Source organism: Drosophila miranda, chromosome 3 (genome assembly GCF_003369915.1).
Source record: "Drosophila miranda strain MSH22 chromosome 3, D.miranda_PacBio2.1, whole genome shotgun sequence".
Lineage (NCBI taxonomy): Eukaryota > Metazoa > Arthropoda > Insecta > Diptera > Drosophilidae > Drosophila > Drosophila miranda.
In genome coordinates, this window is record NC_046676.1 from 7,171,734 (window position 1) to 7,190,142 (window position 18,409).

The window sequence follows — 18,409 nt, forward strand, 5'->3', positions numbered from 1 at the left end:
CGTTTATCCGAGACCAGTTCGCTGAGTTAAACGCGTTACGGATATCCAGGGTCACCACCGCGCAGTACTCCTTTGTGCCAAATCTCCATCTTATTCCCTCGATCGCTCTGGATGCAATGTCGGTGACTGCCTTGATGGCGTCGACCGTTGATTTGGCCTTCCGGAATCCGTACTGGGACTCCGATAAGGCCTCCTTCTCCTGGATCACAACTTGCAGTCGGTTGTAGACGATTCTCTCCAGGGTTTTGCCGACCGTATCCAGCAAACATATTGGGCGGTATCCTGATGGTTCCTCCGGGGACTTATTTCCTTTGGGTAGAAGTATTAGCCGCTGCACTTTCCACTGCTCTGGAAACACTCCTTCCCGCAGGCATTTGTTGAACGTGTCAACAAATACTTCTGGTCTGGCGGTTGCTCCAAGCTTCAATGCCTTGTTTGGGATACCGTCCGGTCCTGGTGCCTTTTTATCCCCAATTCTCCTGGTAGCCGCTATCACCTCCTCAACAGAAATCTGTTGCCACAGCTCGGAGTCTTGGCTCGAGACGCTTTCCTCCCTATACGGGTGCTGTGGGAATAGGGCCTCCACGATGCTACGAAGCAGGATCGGGCAGGTCACTTCCGGTGTTGACTGGCTCCTTATCCTCTTGGTGACGACCTTATATGCCGTCCCCCAAGGGTTGACGTCCGCCTCCTCGCATATCTGCCTGAAGCAGGCTGACTTGCTCTTCTTTATGGCACGTTTAAGGGCTCTTTTCGCTGATCGGAGTTCCTCTCCCCTGGTTTCGAACTCAGGCCGACCTCGCGCTCTCTGGTAGCACCGTCTTGCTCGTAGGCAGGCTTTCCTTAGCTGGTTAACCTCCGCATTCCACCAGTAGCAGGGCGCTCCTCTTTTGCAAGGCTTCCTTCTTGGCATTGCCACATCACATACCTCCTCCATGAGCTTCGCCAGTTTCTGAGCCAGGCCCTCTGCCGTTTCTCGCGCAGGGCTCCAGCTGGCGTTGCGCAGATATTCCGTGAAGGTTTCCACATCCAGGTGGTCGCCCTTCCATTTAGGTCCGGTAATTTTGGCTAGCTGTCTTTTCGTTGCTGCTCCGCATTCGAAGTGGATCGCCTGGTGGTCGCTGAACGTAAACTCCTCGCTTACTCTCCACGTAGCTCCCCTATGGAGTGAGACGCTCATGAAGGTTAGGTCGATAATGGACCCTCGGCCCGCCTTGAAGTAGGTTAGCTTCCTGCCATCGTTTGCGAGTATTACGTCCAAGGACGCAAATTCCTCGAGCAGACACGTGCCTCTGGCGTTGGTTTCCTTACTGCCCCACTCTACGGACCACGCATTAAAGTCTCCCGCTATTATTACGGGGGCTCTTCCGCGCGCGTCCTCCGCTATATGCGCTAGCATACTTTGGAAGCGCGCTAGGTCCCAGCTCGGCGGGGCATAGCAGCTATAGAAGGTTACCTCTCTAAGCCTCGCTCTAACAAATCCTTCGTTGGCTGCGCATATCTCCTGGGGTTGGATTTGTACGGCCCAGATGGCCGCCTTGCCGCAACTGCTGCTGGTCCAACCGCTTCCTGGTATCGCCCTGAATGGCTCGCAGATGAGCACGACTTCGGTCTTCCTCTCCCTGACTGCTTGTCTCAGGAGAGACTGAGCAGCTTCGCAATGGTTTAAGTTCAGCTGAGTACACCTCATGCTGATCTTTTAGTCAGGGCGTTCCTAAACTGGGGGCATCTACCGCTGCCGGCCACGTGCTTCCAGTCTGCGCTCGTTCCCTTGCAGAGCATGCACTGTGGTTCCAGGCTACAGTCCTTTGCCAGGTGGTTCTCCTTTCCACATCTTCTACACAGCTTGGACCTATCTACTTTGCTACTGTGTGTAGGCGTGTGTGTGTGTGCGTAATCGGTATTGGAATTGCCAGCAAATTGGCTCCCGTTTACAGTTGCGTACACAGCGCGGTTTCCGTATGCAAATATGCGGCAGCAACAACAACAACAGCAGGAGAAGCAGCAACAAGGAGAGACCCGTCTGACCAGCTCTTTCCTGCTTCTCCTTCTCCTTCTTATCATTTATCGTAATCTTGTAATGACGTGTGTTCCACAAATGTTAATTGCAAAAGGGAACTGGTGATAGGCAAAAGGCATGCCCTCTCCCTACCGCCCGCTGGTTATAAACGAGATATCGGGGCATTAAACGTTTAATTAATCGAGATGGTTTGCATTTCATAGCACTGCAAAGGCATTACGAGATCAATCATCCATTTGGTATTTCAACTTTGGGTACAGGCGGGTTCCACAATATAAGGCACCCGATTTTTGAAATGTCAAACAGCTGCCCTCAACAGGAACGCGCAGCGATATAACAATAATTTAGCCAACAAGTTGCCAATTTAAAGACCCAAAACATGTCAGCAAGTAATTAAATTTCTATACAATTTGCATATCTATAGGCGTGCAGTGCAGGCAACACAACACTCCTCACCCTTGCCAGTCCGGGTGTGTCTCTTTAATCGTGTATGTATGTATGTATGTATGTATGAGTGTGCGAGCCACTTAACATAGCCGTTGGCGTTGGCCAACTAACGAACCGAACGAGAAACAGAAACAGAAACAAAAACAAGGGGATTCGACAACAACACCAGCAGCTAGAGATGAGCAATATATTTTGGAGCAGTAAGACTTTGAAGGAACAGTAAACAGTATCTAGTGTTGGAGGATGGCCTCTCAGTTTAGACGATAGTTTTGTTACCGCTACTGCTGTGCTGCTTCAATAGTTGGAGTCACCGATATCGCTCATCTCTAAACAGCATCTCAGCCCAGGCCCCTGCTAACAAGCTCTCCCTCCCTTTTGCAGCTTCTCCTCCATTCCACGCCCTTCTTCTTCTTCTCGTTGCTGCTGCTGTTGTTGTCTCTCTTCCTGCTGGAGTTTCTGCTGCTCGCTGCTGCTGCTGTTGTTGTTGTTTTCATCCACTGCTTTAAATGTCTGCGCGTTCGTGCGTTGCCTGCAACGCAGCGCAGCGCATAAACATGCACATCGTTAAGAGACCCTTTTGGGGGACCAGGTCGTCCACCGGTGACTTGTTTCGAAGCCCAAGCCGGTCATTTAGAGGCCAGGCCAGACCAGGCCCCAGCATCAGCCAAACAAACACACACACACACACACACACGCACGCGGAAAAGAATGTTTTCTCTTATTTCTTGTTTTTGTTTTTGGCTTTTTGACTGCTCTTTGTTTTTTTTTTTTGTGTAATTGTTGTGTCTGCCCTGCCCCGCCCCGTTGCCTACCCTGGAAGACGAGGTACTTGGGACTCTGAGTAGATGTTTCCATGTCTTTAAATCGAAGAACATGGCGATAATCAACCTGTTAGGGTATTAAAAGCTTCGGCCACTCCATGTTTAAATATTTAAAACCCCTCCCCCCCCACCCCTTTTGCTGTTATCGTGTTTTCGTTCCGTGTTGGCTCCTGAGGTTTATTTGTTGGCCAAAACACAAGACCCCCGCCATATGGTCAGGTGGGGGAGGGGAGGGAGGGTCTCGGCTTCGTCTCGAGTTTCTTTCGCTGGAGCGTTATCTAATATTGCTGAGAGGAAACATTAATTCGCAGCTCGTTGGCAGGATCGGACCCCTCATGGCCCCGACTGACCCTATAATTTATGCCAGTTCCTTCCCAGTTAAAAAAAAAAAAAAAAAAAAAACAAAACCAATTTAAACTTTATTTATGGCTTTTATCATTTTATGCCTTCTATTTTTGGCATTTTCTGCTGCTCTTTTGCTGCCCTTTTTCCTGCCTTCGACTGGCGTTTGTCAATTTTTAACCTGTTGTGCATACTAATTTGTCGAGATATATTTTTTGCTCGTACATATTTCGGTTTCGGGTTTTCTCTGGCTTTTTCTGGCTATCCCTGGAGACCAGCGTCGTCGTCGTCTTCTGTCTATATAATTTAAGTGACACTTTTGAATGATTTGTGGTCCGGGAGAGAACACCCTTGCTGACTTTTTAATTAACTTTTGTCGAATATAAATTAGGGTTCCTTAAATACATATTTATTGATATTTTATAGGATGCCAGTCCTGAATGGCAATGAGATGGGGTCTAAATAAAGCCACGAATCAGAAGAGGTATCTCAACGATCTGAGATTCATCAGCATCATTAGTTATAGGTCGAAACCTCAAAGAGCCAACAGCCACCATCAAATATAACCCAAGAGAAACCACAAAAACTAATTTATCACATTGATCGTTTTTTTGATGAATCAAATCAGGAATTTACCAACACTGTTGGGGGAGAAAGAGCAACAAAAATACAAATATCCAACCCAAATAGTTTAAGGTGCGAAACTTTTGATACCCATTGAATGTGCATTGTATTTACGAATGTTTATTTTTGCTATGCAAATTCTACTCAATTCTGAAAAGTCATAGTATTTTTTTTTTTACAGTCCTTGCGTTCTTTCCTTCTTTCTCTATCATACTCTCTTTCTCGCTGTCTCTCTCTCTCTCTCTCTCTCTCTCTCTGTTTCAAAATACCCTCTGAAGCATCCATCCCTGATTTTCATGTGGGTAAAAATCGTTTATGGTTTATGGTTCGTTTGTGAGGGAGATTTTAATGACCGAAGGCGGCAGTCCAATTCCAATGTAAATTGTTTATGAGTTGTACATATATAAAAATTGAATGCAAAAATCAAGTAAACAAATGCAGAAAACCTACAAGGTAGGCTAGTGCCTTTTGATACCCTGTTAAAGCTTTTCAACACTTAAAAGTGATGTACTTTTTATTGGCGATCGAGAGGTAGTTAATAAAATCTAGATTTTTGTCGACAGTTATTGAATTATATCTAATAAATATCATTTACATTTTTAGAAATGCTTATACTTATAATTGTTTTTACTCAATTTTGTTTTATTACTTTTTTAAATTGTAATTATTTATTCTACTATTTTGTATTTATTTGTTGTATTATTTTTAATTATTTTCTTTTTTGAGTGAATTTGTTAATTTAATTTTAATGATTTCCCAAGTAAAATTAAAAATAAAGTCTCCTAATGGTTTTGATGCTATGGGGAAGATTGTTCCATACTACCCTCGTGTATACCCTGTGTATCGTGTAGTGGAGCGGCTTCTACTTCTTCTGCTTGCCTGTGTGTGTGCCTCGTGTGTGTGTGTGCCTCGTGTGTGTGTTGTAAATCTTTCAATATGCGCATTTGTAATTGTTCCAACGATATAGCCGTCCCGCTTCAACCTATAGCGCATTGCCAGACAAAGACAAAGAACAGCAAGAAGCAGCAAGAAATCATTCATTTCATTAATGTGTTGATATACAAATTGTTGGCCGCTTGCCTCCCCCTCCCCCTGCCCCTGCCCTGCTGTGCCCTTTCCCCTTTTGTGTACATATATAATCACTCTCTTATGCTGCATTTTGCCGCTTTTGATGCTCCCTGCACTCCCCGTGCTCCCTGTGCATTCTAATTACCAGCAAACGAGAGAATTACCAGCAGCATCCTTTCCCTGCGCTTCCTTCCTATCTCCATCTCTGTCGCACACGCACAAGGCCATTGAGATGGTCGCCTTGGTGGCACGACGACTCATCGGCATCTTAATAATGACATTTATTTGTAACGTGTTAAGATACATGCAACACATGGCCATAACCCTTCTGCCATGTGTATCGTATATGAATAATGTGGCCCATCTTCTTCTGTCGGTGTCTCTGGGTAATTTTCAACAATTTGCAGCCAGAGCCACAACAATTTCCATGGCCCGAACGGAGCTGCCTATTACCATTGGTATGCGTAATAGCTTTTGCGGTGCACACGGGAATCACACTGTTCAGCAAAAGTTCTCCGCGAAAGCTCTCCTTTCGGGATACATTCATGTACAAATTTCCCATAAGCAAAAGGAGACACAACCAAGTCTAAGAGCTATGGGGGAGCCTAGTGGATCAAGAATGTTGGCTCTTATATTTTGTTAACCAGTTTAACTCCAGTGCCTGGGGGCACCTCCAGCTCCGCAGCTGTTGCTCTGCCGTCTGTAGGGGCGTGGCGTGGCCAGGTGGGGCAGAGTAGGTGCGTGTGGCCACTGGCCAGGGCCAGGGCTGCAATTGTTATAATTTGCCGCATATTGAAATTGAATTGCCACAGCGGCCCCTGCCCCTGCCCCTGCCCATGCCCATGCACCTTCACGGTAAATGGAATCGCGCGCTTGGCTAATTTTGCATTCATGCCTGGGTCCCGTCCAAACAGCTCATTTAGCCCGCTTGTGTGGATGTAGTGCAGTCGTCCAATCGGTTTCAGTTGATTGCAGCTGAGGCATGGCTCCCACAAGTTTCCATTTCCATTCCCACTGTGGGTCTGCCACAGAGTTGGCAGCTCTAATTGAGAACAGAGCATTGGCTGAGCATTGCTTTGGTTCAATATAAATTTCGCTTATGACACCTCCGACTACGGGCTCCGTGCCTTGTTTAATATGCACGGAAAGGTGTCAAGTCGCGACTCCCCACAGCCAAAGCCAAAAAAAGACAAACAAGTTTTGCCATTTCAAGTCTGCGACTAAACACCAAAGAGACATCGCATTTGAATACAAATGCCTCTACGCTTTGGACAGTAAATAACCTGTTGCGTTTTTCTTGCGCCATTAATGTCAGACTTCGTTATGATGATCCGATCCGTACGGATGGGTTCGGTCATAGGACATGGGCGCAAAAAAATCACCAAAAAAAACCAGCAACTCTTTCCCAGAGAAAGACCCATCCGATAGAGAACGACTTCATTATGTGGCAAGCGAGAGGCGAGAGGAGCTCCGATTACATTACAGCATACACAAAAATCTTTAAAACAAAACCCGAAAAGGGTAGCCGGGGACAAACAATGCAAACAAAATCATTATCGAGATTACGGCCAAATTTATCGGCAACGAGTGGAGGAGGTCTCCTCTCCTGCCCGACTCCACGGTCTCCAAAAGAGATGCCATCCGATGCGATGGCTACAACGAATGTTCGAAAAATTGTTGACTGGATTTGTTTCTGTTGGTTCTTTCGTTTGGTATCTGTGTATCTCTGTATCTGTGCGTATCTGTGTATCTATGTTCCCTTCCTTTTGTTTTTGGGTCTGGTTTGTTTAGCTTGTTTGCTCTCTCGCTGCTCGCGCTACCTGTGGTTCCTCCAGAAGGGGTTCCAGCGCGGGTTCAACCCAAGAGCCAAGAGGTTCCCCCTTGTTTGCGACCAGAAAACGCCTCGAGGCACTAGCACCGGCACCGCCACACAACAAGCCATTTTACGGGCCAAAAGCTCGTTTGTTTTGTATCTGGCTTTTGTGGCTTTTGTCCCTAAACAAATGGCAGCATAGAAATCGTTAAGAATAAATGCGTGTAGGGGCGTAACAAGCGAATATAATAATTAAAATGGAATGAAAGCCAACAGGCAACAGCCAAAAGAAGCTTTCCACCAGCCGAACACAAGAGAACCGAAACCCCATTATAAATGCTAAATTTGTCAACTAAATGCGAACATTGTTGCCGTTTTATTTGCATGTGAAAAGCCCAAGCCCCGGCCCGTACCCATACATTAGAGTAGAGTTCTTGAAGCCAGCCTCAAGAGATTCAAAAGTAATCCCCTGTCTAGTTTTTTTTTCTTTTGTGACTGTTTCGAGGCAAACTTTTGTCATGCAAAATGTGACGGGGCGCTCATAAATTTGATACACTGAATTATCATTTTCTAATTCCAAATCGGCCGATGAATGGAGCTGTTTCTAGACTATAGATTTTTCAGTTGGTTTTTTTTTACAGGGTATTAATTTTTCCCCTCTGCTTATAGGGCAACACTTGCCTGCCAGTGTTGGTCAATCCATCAGAGAATTTTCTAATTTCAAATTTATGGAGATTTTTCAAACAATACAGACTTAACAGTGTTAATTTTCCCTTTTTCCAACACTTGGCTGCCAGTGTTGGTCAGCACATCAATTAGTTTAATTTCTTTCTTTTCTTTCTCTAGAGTATACATTTTCCAGAGCTAATGTTTATTTTTCCCCCTCAGCTGATGTGGCTGCCAGTGTTGGTCAGCGCGACAGCACGGTGACGGAGCAATTAGTTAGCCAGCACTTTGCTGGGGACCAGCGCATAAATCTAAAATTGATTTATAAATTATGGCCTGCCTGGCCCGGCAATATCCTCCCCCTCTCCCCCAGTCGGACCAAACCCATCCACAGCCAACAAGCAAAGTAAATGGCAATAAAAAATCAATTTGCAAAACTTGAACATCGCATCGTCGTCGCAGCAGTGGGCACCGTTCCCCCTCCACCGTCCATGTCGGGGCCGGGGAACCGGGGAGGGACCCAGGACCCAGGACCCAATTGCAAAAGTGATTTGTTTTCAGCGGAGAGCTGTTTGCTCTGCCTGTTCGGCCTGCTCGGCCTGCTCTTGTGGTCCATTTACTTAAACAACACTCTCCGCGGAGCAGCGTCTCGGGATATAATTTATGCTGTAATTTACAAGCAACCAACCGTCCGGCACACGGATTTCCATACATGGCGACACAGACACAGGCTGGGGGGAGCTGGGGAGCTGGGGAGCTGGGGAGACAAGTCAAGTGCCGATGCTGCCGATGCTGCTGGCTGCTTGGCAATTAACCAAAAGTAAATCTTGTATTTTTTTCCATGCTGTAAAATGTAGAAATTTCAATCAATTCCCTTCAATCAGTGTGCAAATATTTTCAATGCCTGCGATGTTGTAGTGGCTGGCAGTTCAATAATTCAATATAAATCAATTCGCCAGCTACCGCTCGGTGCTAATGGCCACAAGTGGAGGAGAGGAGTCGTCTCAATGGCTCCCCGGCTGCCAGTCTGTTGGTCGATTGGCTGTCGGCTGTCGGCTGTCGGCTGTGTGCACTCCTGTGTACCCTTGTACTCGAGTTGTGTTTCGTTCGCTTTATTCATATGTATAGATTTTTCATTTTGCACAAATGTTTTTGCTTCTGACAGCTTCCCAGACAAGAGTGGGCATCGATCTGTGCTGAAAGGGGCCTCCACTCGAGGCTGCCAGTACGAGTAACTAATTGAATGTCAATTTGTTTGTTGCCCAGTCCCCAGTCCACAGTCCCTTCTTCTTCGTTTCCCCCTTGAAACTGTCATTCGCGCCTCATTTTGTATGCCTGTCACGACGGATTGGCTCCAGAGCCAGACTTGGCCACTTGGAGACTTGTCTGGCGCTGCTGTCCCGCTTAAAAACCGATTTGTATTAACATATTGCCTTTTACAACTCCAATATTGAATCTACATAATAGGCCACTGCAGCAGAACTGCATGTGTACATATTTACTTAACATATTTACTTATTGCCTGTATGCAGTGTATCTGTATCTCAGACTCTGCAAAATGGCCCATTGATATTTGTAAATATTTATTTGTACACGCCTTCGTTGGGCAGAAATTTAATTTAATTTAAAAAAAAAAATGCAATGGAAAGCGGTTAAAATTTAATTGAAATTTTGCGCATTGCATTATACATAGAATTCGCTGCCTCCCAATAATGGTGCATGTTATACGAGTAGGGGCACTTCCATTCCGGTCCTACGTTACATTCATTCGTACCACAAAATGTTAATCAAAAGAATAAATAGACAAATTTTGAAAAATAAACAAATATAATACAAATATAACAATAATATAATAATAATAATTTAATAATTATATAAAAACAATATAAAACAAATAATTTAATAATAATAAAATACAAATAATTTAATAATAACATAATACAAATAATTTAATAATAATATAATACAAATAATTTAATAATAATATAATACAAATAATTTAATAATAATAAAATAATAAACAAATAAATAGTTCTAATTCAATAGCAATTGAGTACAAGCGAAGTTAAAGTTTTAAAGATATAAGCCAAAATATGACCTGACTTTACGCTACAAAACACAGAACTGGCCCTGCGAAACCCTGCGAACTGGTTTGGACTATACAACAATTATTTGTGGTATTATATGTACATATGTAGTACTGAGCGTTAGTTCAGCAAGTTATTAAATGTCCGAAAGTTACTGTTTATACCCGATACTCAAAATGAGTATTGGGGTATATTAGATTTGTGGTAAAAGTGGATGTGTGTAACGTCCAGAAGGAATCGTTTCCGACCCCATAAAGTATATATATTCTTGATCAGCATCAATAGCCGAGTCGATTGAGCCATGTCTGTCTGTCTGTCTGTCCGTCTGTCCGTCCCCTTCAGCGCCTAGTGCTCAATGACTATAAGAGCTAGAGCAACGATGTTTTGAACCCAGACTTCTGTGATATGTCACTGCTACAAAAATATTTCAAAACTTCGCCCCGCCCACTTCCGCCCCCACAAAGGACGAAAATCTGTGGCATCCACATTTTTAAAGATACGATAAATTCAAAAACGAAGAATCGTAGAAAATGACTATATGTTCTAGAGTGTAAAATCTCAACCAGATCGTATAATTATTATAGCCAGAATCAAGAAAACAATTTCATTCTTTCTCGCTCTGTTTCATGTACGAAAATCTGGGGCATCAACGCAGAATCATAGATAACGACCATAGCTATCAGATTGCTGAATCTGGATCAGATCAGATCATTTTTATAGCCAAAAGCAAGAAATCAATTTTCAGTGGCTACGCAGACCCCGACGACAAGCTCAGACTGATTTTCTGTCTCTCTCTTTGTCGTGTCGTTTAATATTAGCGGCGTCTGCCGGAGGAGAGCCATACTGACTTAGTATCGGGTATAACCGTAGAGTTGCGGTGTCCGCAGCAACTCACAACGTTCCCCCTCGTTTTGTATTTAATCCGCGGAGGCATTTGACGTACGTTCCTGGCGTTTTCAAATCTACCATTAACCGAGATCGGGAAAATTTTAGGGGATTTTTTTTTTTAGATATTTCAATATCTTAGAAAGACATGGAGGAAAAATTGTTATACAAAATCACATTTCTTATAGGAGATAATAAAAAATGAAAACAATACTATAAAAATACCGAAAAATACAAAAATACCAAATATATCAACAAAATATCAAAAAAAATACCAACAAAATACCAAAAAAATCAACTTTAGCTTATTTTAATAGATTTTTAGATCAAAGTTACTAACTATTAGACCTTTCGGAAACATTGTTTTCGGCCTGCATGAACGATCAACAATCCTAAAAAGTAATTGAGTAAAATATATAGTTGAAATACATCTTTAATTGTATTTAATTTTGTATCCTAATATGTATCTATGTATCTTGCATATGAGCAAACCTACTTTAAACTAGAAGAACTGATGATTTAGTAGCATTGATGATCATGTGTTCTGTTGGTCTTCCAAATGGAATCCAAAGGGGTATCGTTATCGATGCACTTCCACGAATAATAAATTTAATAAGCTCGTGCCCCAGCTGTCTGCAAATTAATTTAAAGCATCGAGCAGCCGCTCAAGAAATCGTATTAAATTTACAACTTTTTTGTTGTGTTTTTGTTTCTGCCGTGCACCTGCCACCTGCCCCGCTGCCAGTCCCGCATTGTGTGTGTGTTGGCTCGTAATTCAAAGCCAGTGAGGCTTACAGCGCGAACAGGCAGGAGCAGGGGCTGGGACAGGGGCAGGGGCAGGGGCAGGAGCAGGCCCTGCAATCTAGATGGGCAACACTTGAGTGCTGGAAACTACTACAAAACTATGCTCGGTCGTGGCAGCGGCAGAACGAGGCATATTGCCATAAAATTAACGGATGCTGGGATGCTGGGAAGCTGGCCAGAGGAGCAACTGGAAGAGAACGGGGCCGCAGAGAGCTGCAGAAAATATTAACACGATATTTTCCGTGCAAGAACGTTGGTTGGCTGGCTGGCTGGCTGGCTGGCTGGCTGGCTGCTGCACCTCCTCCTGTCCAACCCACATCGTTATCATAATATGAATGGTGGTGGCCCGGCCCCAGTCGTGCCCCAGGTTGTGGCAGGGGGGGATACGGGGTGGAGGTAGAGGTACCTCTGCTTGATTATGAGTGAGTGCAGCAGCCATGGGGAGCATAGCCTGGCCATGTGCTTGTCTGTCGCACTGCAACATCGTCCCTCTCAACCACTGGAGGCCTGCCTGGCTGCCTGCCTGCCTGCTGACATGTGGGTACTGTCTCCTGCCCCACCCAGAGCATCCACCCACCAGTTTCTCCCGTGCTTCCATTGCTGATAATGATGCACAGCACATTATTCGCTGACTAGGCTCGTACGTATCCTGCTTTTGCTGCTGCGTTTGCATTTCATTCTTGCCACCGTGGTCACGTATTTGGGACAAGTATTTAATTAGGAAGTGCTTACGTGTAAGCGCTTTAAGCAAGCACTACAAATGCATATAGGGCTTTCCAGCCCACCTAATGATTCGTATATAAAACATAGTCGAGGCTCAGAGACAGCAAGCTGTGGATTCCCAAGGAATTCAGGACAATGCCTCACCATTCGTGACGGGTTTCCATTGAAGATTAATTGAGGGACGATTCAGAGAGCAGAACGAAAGAACGGTTCCAGGTTTCAATAACAGAATCTGGCTTTAGGCTTTACGCTTTAGGCCAATAATAAGCCATTCAATAAAACCATAATAAGCACTCTCGAATATCCATTTATTCGGTTCGAGCTTCGAATAAATTGCGCGCCTCTGCCTTTGACTTGAAATTGATGCAAATGTCTTTGGGGGCCTCCCCCCCCTCCGACAGCCAATGACAACAACAACAGCAGCAGTGACCTCTCCACACCTCCACACCCCACCCACAAGGATGGCTGGGATGGATGGCTAACGACGACGATTTGCTTTTAGGCCACTGTCGTTTCCAATGCTGTCGAGCATCTCGAGAGATCTCTCTGAGAAGCTCTCGTTGAGAAGAGCCTGGCTCGATAGCCCACTCGATTTGAAGGCCCTGGAGGCGGGATGCCAATGAGCTGAAGAAATATTTTCCAAAAACGCCTCCCACCACAGAACGGCAGAATGGGGAACAGAGATGTGGCGGGTGTGATAGATGGAGCGGAATGGGGAACGTAGACTTTGACTCTTCGAAATTGCATTCGGCATCTCGACCGTCAGCATCTTTGGGGCAGAGTTTGCTGCATGTCTGCCGCCTTTTCCGTGTTGTCTGTGTCTGTGTCTGTTTCCTTCTCCTGTTTTCTCTTCTGTTGGGGGCCACAGCACGTTTTCCTTTTGCAAAAGATAACAAACCCAATCGTTTGTGCAACATTTTCAACAGTTTTGGCACGATTCCTCCACCACAACGCTCCCTGGTCCAGGGCTCTGTGTGGCACCAATTTAGGGAATGCTTTTCGTTGCTGTTGCTGTTGCTGAATCCCTGTAGCATATTCCTCCAACGTTGTGTTTGTCCCCCTCTCAGTCCGTCCTCCCATCGTTCCCTCAAAGCGTGAACGAGTGGAGTTTTGGCAAGTCTTTCCGAACGTGCAAATTGCATGCTGTGCGAGTTAATGGCGTTTCGGCGAGAGGGGTTCCCAGTGGAGAGAGAGAGAGAGTGAGAGGAGGAGCGAGCGAGCGAACGGGCGGTGTGGGATGGAATGGGATGTGAGACGGGAGCGGCAGGGAACGGAATGGAATGGAATGGGTGTTGATGCTAACGAGTTGAGAGAAAATAAAGTTCATGACTTTATTTTTTTCGGTCGGGGCACGTCTCCGTCGTGATTGCTGGTTCCGGACTCGAACCGAAAGCTCATCTGAGATGCTAGATCGCTGCACACATTTCTGCGTGGAGGTTTTTTTTTTGTAGCCTTGTCCATATCCATCTGCATATTTAAATGTTCCATCAAGCAAATGGCAAGAATCGCAATCGTCCGTCCGTCCACCGCCCCATTGTAATAAAATGTTGAAGATTTTAAATAAAACATGAACCAAGGCAGAGGCAGAACCAGAACCAAAACAATGGCAAAACAGAAACAAAACGCCAGCCCACGAATGCCTTCAGCTCCTGCTTGGCCTCCTCCTGCCCCACTCTCCCCCCCTCTCTGCCTGCCTTTTGGGCCCCCAATTGCAATTTCCTCTTTGGGCAAGGCACAGCTGCAGCTGAAGTTCCTCCGTGAGGAAGGAAGGGAGGGAGGGAGGGAGGAGTGTTCGGGTACTCCTCTGGAGGGTATGGGTATTGTTGAGTTGATGATGTTTGCCTGATAAGTGGGCCCAGCACAGGCTGCAGGACGAGGTCTGCATTTCCTGGTTTTGGCATAAATTTCCACATAATAACGTCTTGCGATGGTCAAAACTCTTGATGCTGCTGCTGCTGCTGCACCGGACCTTTTAACATTTTACAACACTGTTGTAATTTAATGTAATTTTCTCTGGGTGGCGGGGGGGTCACACTCACACACCCAAAAAGTGTACAGCAAAGCCAATTTTGAAGCCATTTTCTTAATGTTTTGTGTGCCTGGAGTCTCTGGATGTCGCAGAACCAATCAGACGCCCCTTCCATGTTTATGTTTAACGCTTTAAATGTTTTCAGTGAACGGTGTTGTCCGCTCTCTCTCCGATGTGTTGATATCCCCCCCCCAGATCCCCCCCAGACATGCCATCAAAATTCGAAACGCTAGTTGCTACTCACTATTTTTCATGCCCAGGACAAGCCAAGCAACACGAACACGTTGATTTCCATTTTGGTTTGCGCCACAGAGAGATTATTTTGCATTTTTGCCCGCATCCACACAACATCCACATCCACATCCGTCTCCGTCTCCGATGCTCGTCGTCTCCCTCCCGATTTGTGGTTTGTTGATTTTTCTTATTCAACGCTCCATCGCTTGCCATCAGCGTTGGCTCCGCTCTGCTCCGTCCGGCTCTTTGCTGTCAGCAACATAATCATTATGGTCTCTCTGGGCCGTCTCCATCGGCTCCATCGGGGCTGGGGCTGGGGCTGGGGCTGGGGCAGGGGCTGGGGCTGGGGCAGGGCCCGGGCCAGGCGTGTAGCGTATTTATTTTAACGTTAATGGCCAGTTGTCATATCGGTTGAGCAGACAGGGGTACCCGTACCCCCTACTCCTCCACTACCAACATTTTCCATCCTCATCCGCTCCATCAACAGCACGCGGCGATTACATTTTAAAGTAGGTGTGTGAACATTTTCGTTTCACTGATTTCGGTTTTAAATTAAAGCTCTACCAGGGATGGGCAGTGGGCCAGCCAGGGCTGGCTCAACAGCCGGTATACTAGATCTGTGGGGAGCGTCCTGTAAGGCTGGGATCTGGATCTCGATCAGAACTGTTTATTATCAATTTGCAGTGGCTACGCAAGGCCTTCCTCTCTCTCTCAACGTGCAGTCATGTACACGACATGTATTGAGTCGAGCGTCATCGCTGTTATGGAGCATCGTTAGCCGTCTTGGTGGATTCTTTCGGATTCAAGCAAAACAGAAAATTTCCGGGGAAGGCTTCCCCTTGCCCCCCTTTGATAACCATTAACAATTTGGTAAAACTTGAAAAGGAACAGCAACGCAAAAAAGCATCACGAATGCACGACACAGAGCGAAAACAAACTTGGTTGCTGATCATCATTGGGATGATTATTACTATCTTACGCAGGCAGGAAGGCAGGAAGGCAGGCAACCAAGGCAGGCAACCAAGCATATGTGTTAACTTGAAGTTAAGTGGATTCGCCAGAGTCTCTCTACTGCTGGAGCTCCACCTTCCACCTTCCACCTGCCTTCTCGGGCCGCCTTCTGTGCGGAGGTGCCTCTGGTCGCTGCCAGAACATGCAGCATTCATTCGCTTCCCTCTTCGTGTTGATAATTTAAATGAGTGAACGAGAAGCTGAAGCTGCTGGTTGGATGCCTGCCTGGATGGCTGGGATCCCTTGACTAACACCGAGACTGGAACTACCTTTTGTATCTTTGCATTTTTATCTTTTCCCTTTTATTTTCTCGTGTGCCTTGTTATGTTGTTCTCATGTTTCCTTCGTGTTGTATGGTTAAAGAAAAAGAATACAGAACAGAAACCACCAACATTTTCACAAAATTGCTTTCTTTCGTTGGGCTTTGGTTTTGGCTTTGTTCTTCTTTTTTTTTTTTTTTTTTTTGGTGTGTAGTGTAGCTCCCTCGCCCTCGCCCTCTCCCTCTCCCTTTTCCTACTCTTGTTAGATTCGAACCTGGCCTGCTGTCTCTGCATTAGGGCGGAACTTGCATGTCAACGCCTGATTGACGATTGACGAAGCAATGAATAAGTTTGCGGCTGCTACGAGTAGAACCTGAGATTGCTGAAACTTTAGACCGGAGCCCAGGAAGCCCAGGGAGCCAGTGTCTTGTAATTACAAAAGTGTACGAAAGAGCTGCTGCTCTTCCCTCGGCGAGTGTGTGTGTGTGAAAAGGGAACCTAATGGAAACTTTTAGCACGGGAGAGACCCATCGGGTGGCCATGGCTGGGGGGACTGTGGCTGGCTGCTTGCTAACTTCATTTACTGGGCGGGAATTGCATTTGGCCACTCTCCTGTCATTGTTTCCTCTTTTTACGATGTGGATGATGATGATGATGGTGTGCCGTGGAAGTGTCGTGGAGGTGCGACTAATTGATAGAAAGCATTCCTCGAGCAGAAATGATTGAACATTCAGCTGGAGGAGACTCCTCGCCCTGGGCATCCTTAACGGACGGACGATGGCTGAGGGTTGCCTCTGCATTTGCCACAATTCAAGTTCAGTTCTTTCATGCCTTTTTGCCTCCAAGGCGGAAGCCACTCCGTGCTCTGTCTCTCTCTCTCTCTCTCTCTTTCTCTCTCTCATCCGTTTGTACATTTATTTTTCAATTGGATTATGAATGGCACTGGCATGCAACATGCAAACGTGAAGGAAACCGAAAGGGAAGGGAGTGGAATGACAGGGAAAATGTAAGGAACATTTGCTCCTTTCAATGCGGCTATTTTCAGCGTAACTTTAGCCCCCGTCCGGCCCTGCTGCCTGCTTCCACACATTTAATGAAAAATTATTCATGAGCGAAATTAATTATGGCGCGTGGGAAGCAGCGAACTTCTGGAGTACACTGTGCGAAACAGTCATGCACACGACATGTATTTTGTTTGTGGTTTCGTGGGACCGAACATCAATGTAGGAATGGTTACAATGGGGCTTAGAATTATTGTGTAAAAGTATGTCTATAAAAAAGCATTCCATTCCATGAGCACCGCTTCCAGTGTGCCCCTGTTGTGGCAATCATGCATAGGACATGTATTTTGTTTCGCTTGTGCGAACGAATGGAAGGATATCTTTCGATCAAAATGTATGTGCCAGTGTGGAATAACTCTGTTTTTTATGACAGTGTAGCCCCACCCACACACACACACGAAATTCTAACCGCACTCTGTCCTTGCCAACAAGAAGAAAAAAATAACAACGGATGGACGAATGCGAATACGAAAAGTGAACAACAACAACTAGAGCGACAGGAAAAGAAGGCTGGAGCAGGAGCATACCGCACGGATGGCTGACTACTGCTCCTGCCTGCCCCCAGCCCTCGGACACATTTAAATAGCTGCAACTTCCGTTGCAACTAGTACAACGTACAGAGGAGACAGCCGCCACCTCCACTCTACACTGTAGCTGGCCATAATTCCACCACTCGCAGCGGCAGCCGTGCTCAAGTGCTGCCAGTGTTGGTTAGAGGCAGCAGAGTGGCAACATCCTGCCACTGCCAGTGGCCACTGGCCCCGGCCAATGCTCACTTCAAGCCGCCCAGAAGCCACCCGCCGGATAAGCAAAAGTTTCCCCATTCCGAATCCCATTCTATTCCGTTCCCCCGCCCCATTTCTGTTGCCCAACAATAACAGCACTTGCACTCATTTAGCATTTAACTGTTGTTCTTGCTCCTACTCCTGCTCCCGCTCCTACTCCTGCTCCTGTTTCTCTAGGTTCAGGATCCGTAACCGACCTGTGCGGCGGCGTTAAAATTGTCGACTCGGTCATCCGAATTATGCCATTTTGCCACAAACCACAGCAGAGCTGAGCAGAGCTGAGCAGAGCAGAGCTGAGATGCCAATCGTCGGCAGCACTATTCACATGCGCATCCGTAGCCGTATCCGTATCCGTATCCTCCCCCGCACCCTCCATCCAACCCCCGTGCTTTATACATTAATAATTAAAATATTTACCCAAGTTTGAATGAGGAGCAGAGCAGTGCAGAGCAGAGCAGTCTCCATTCCATCTCTATATCCGTCTCCGTCTCGAGTGTGGGGGACTGCTGCCGCGGTACTCGACACCATCTGGATGGAGGAGCCTGTCTGTTCTGTCTGTTCTGTCTGCTCTGTCTGTTCTGTGTGTGGATGTTGGTAATGATGTTGGTTGATTCCTTGACGCTTCACTGCCTCCAGTCTGCGGAGGGAGCGTACAAAAAGTGAATGAAATGCAAGGATTTAAGAAAAGTGCCAGCATCATCATCGCGCTGGAGATCGGGGATTATAGTG

The 18,409-nt window shown here is 46.0% G+C and overlaps 1 protein-coding gene across 4 annotated transcripts in view; it reads left to right on the top strand.

The window, feature by feature from the left end:
* The window catches only part of LOC108159684 (low-density lipoprotein receptor-related protein 6), a 30,316-nt gene that overhangs the window by 5,046 nt on the left and 6,861 nt on the right, over positions 1-18,409 (top strand). The gene's annotated exons all lie outside the window — the stretch shown is intronic.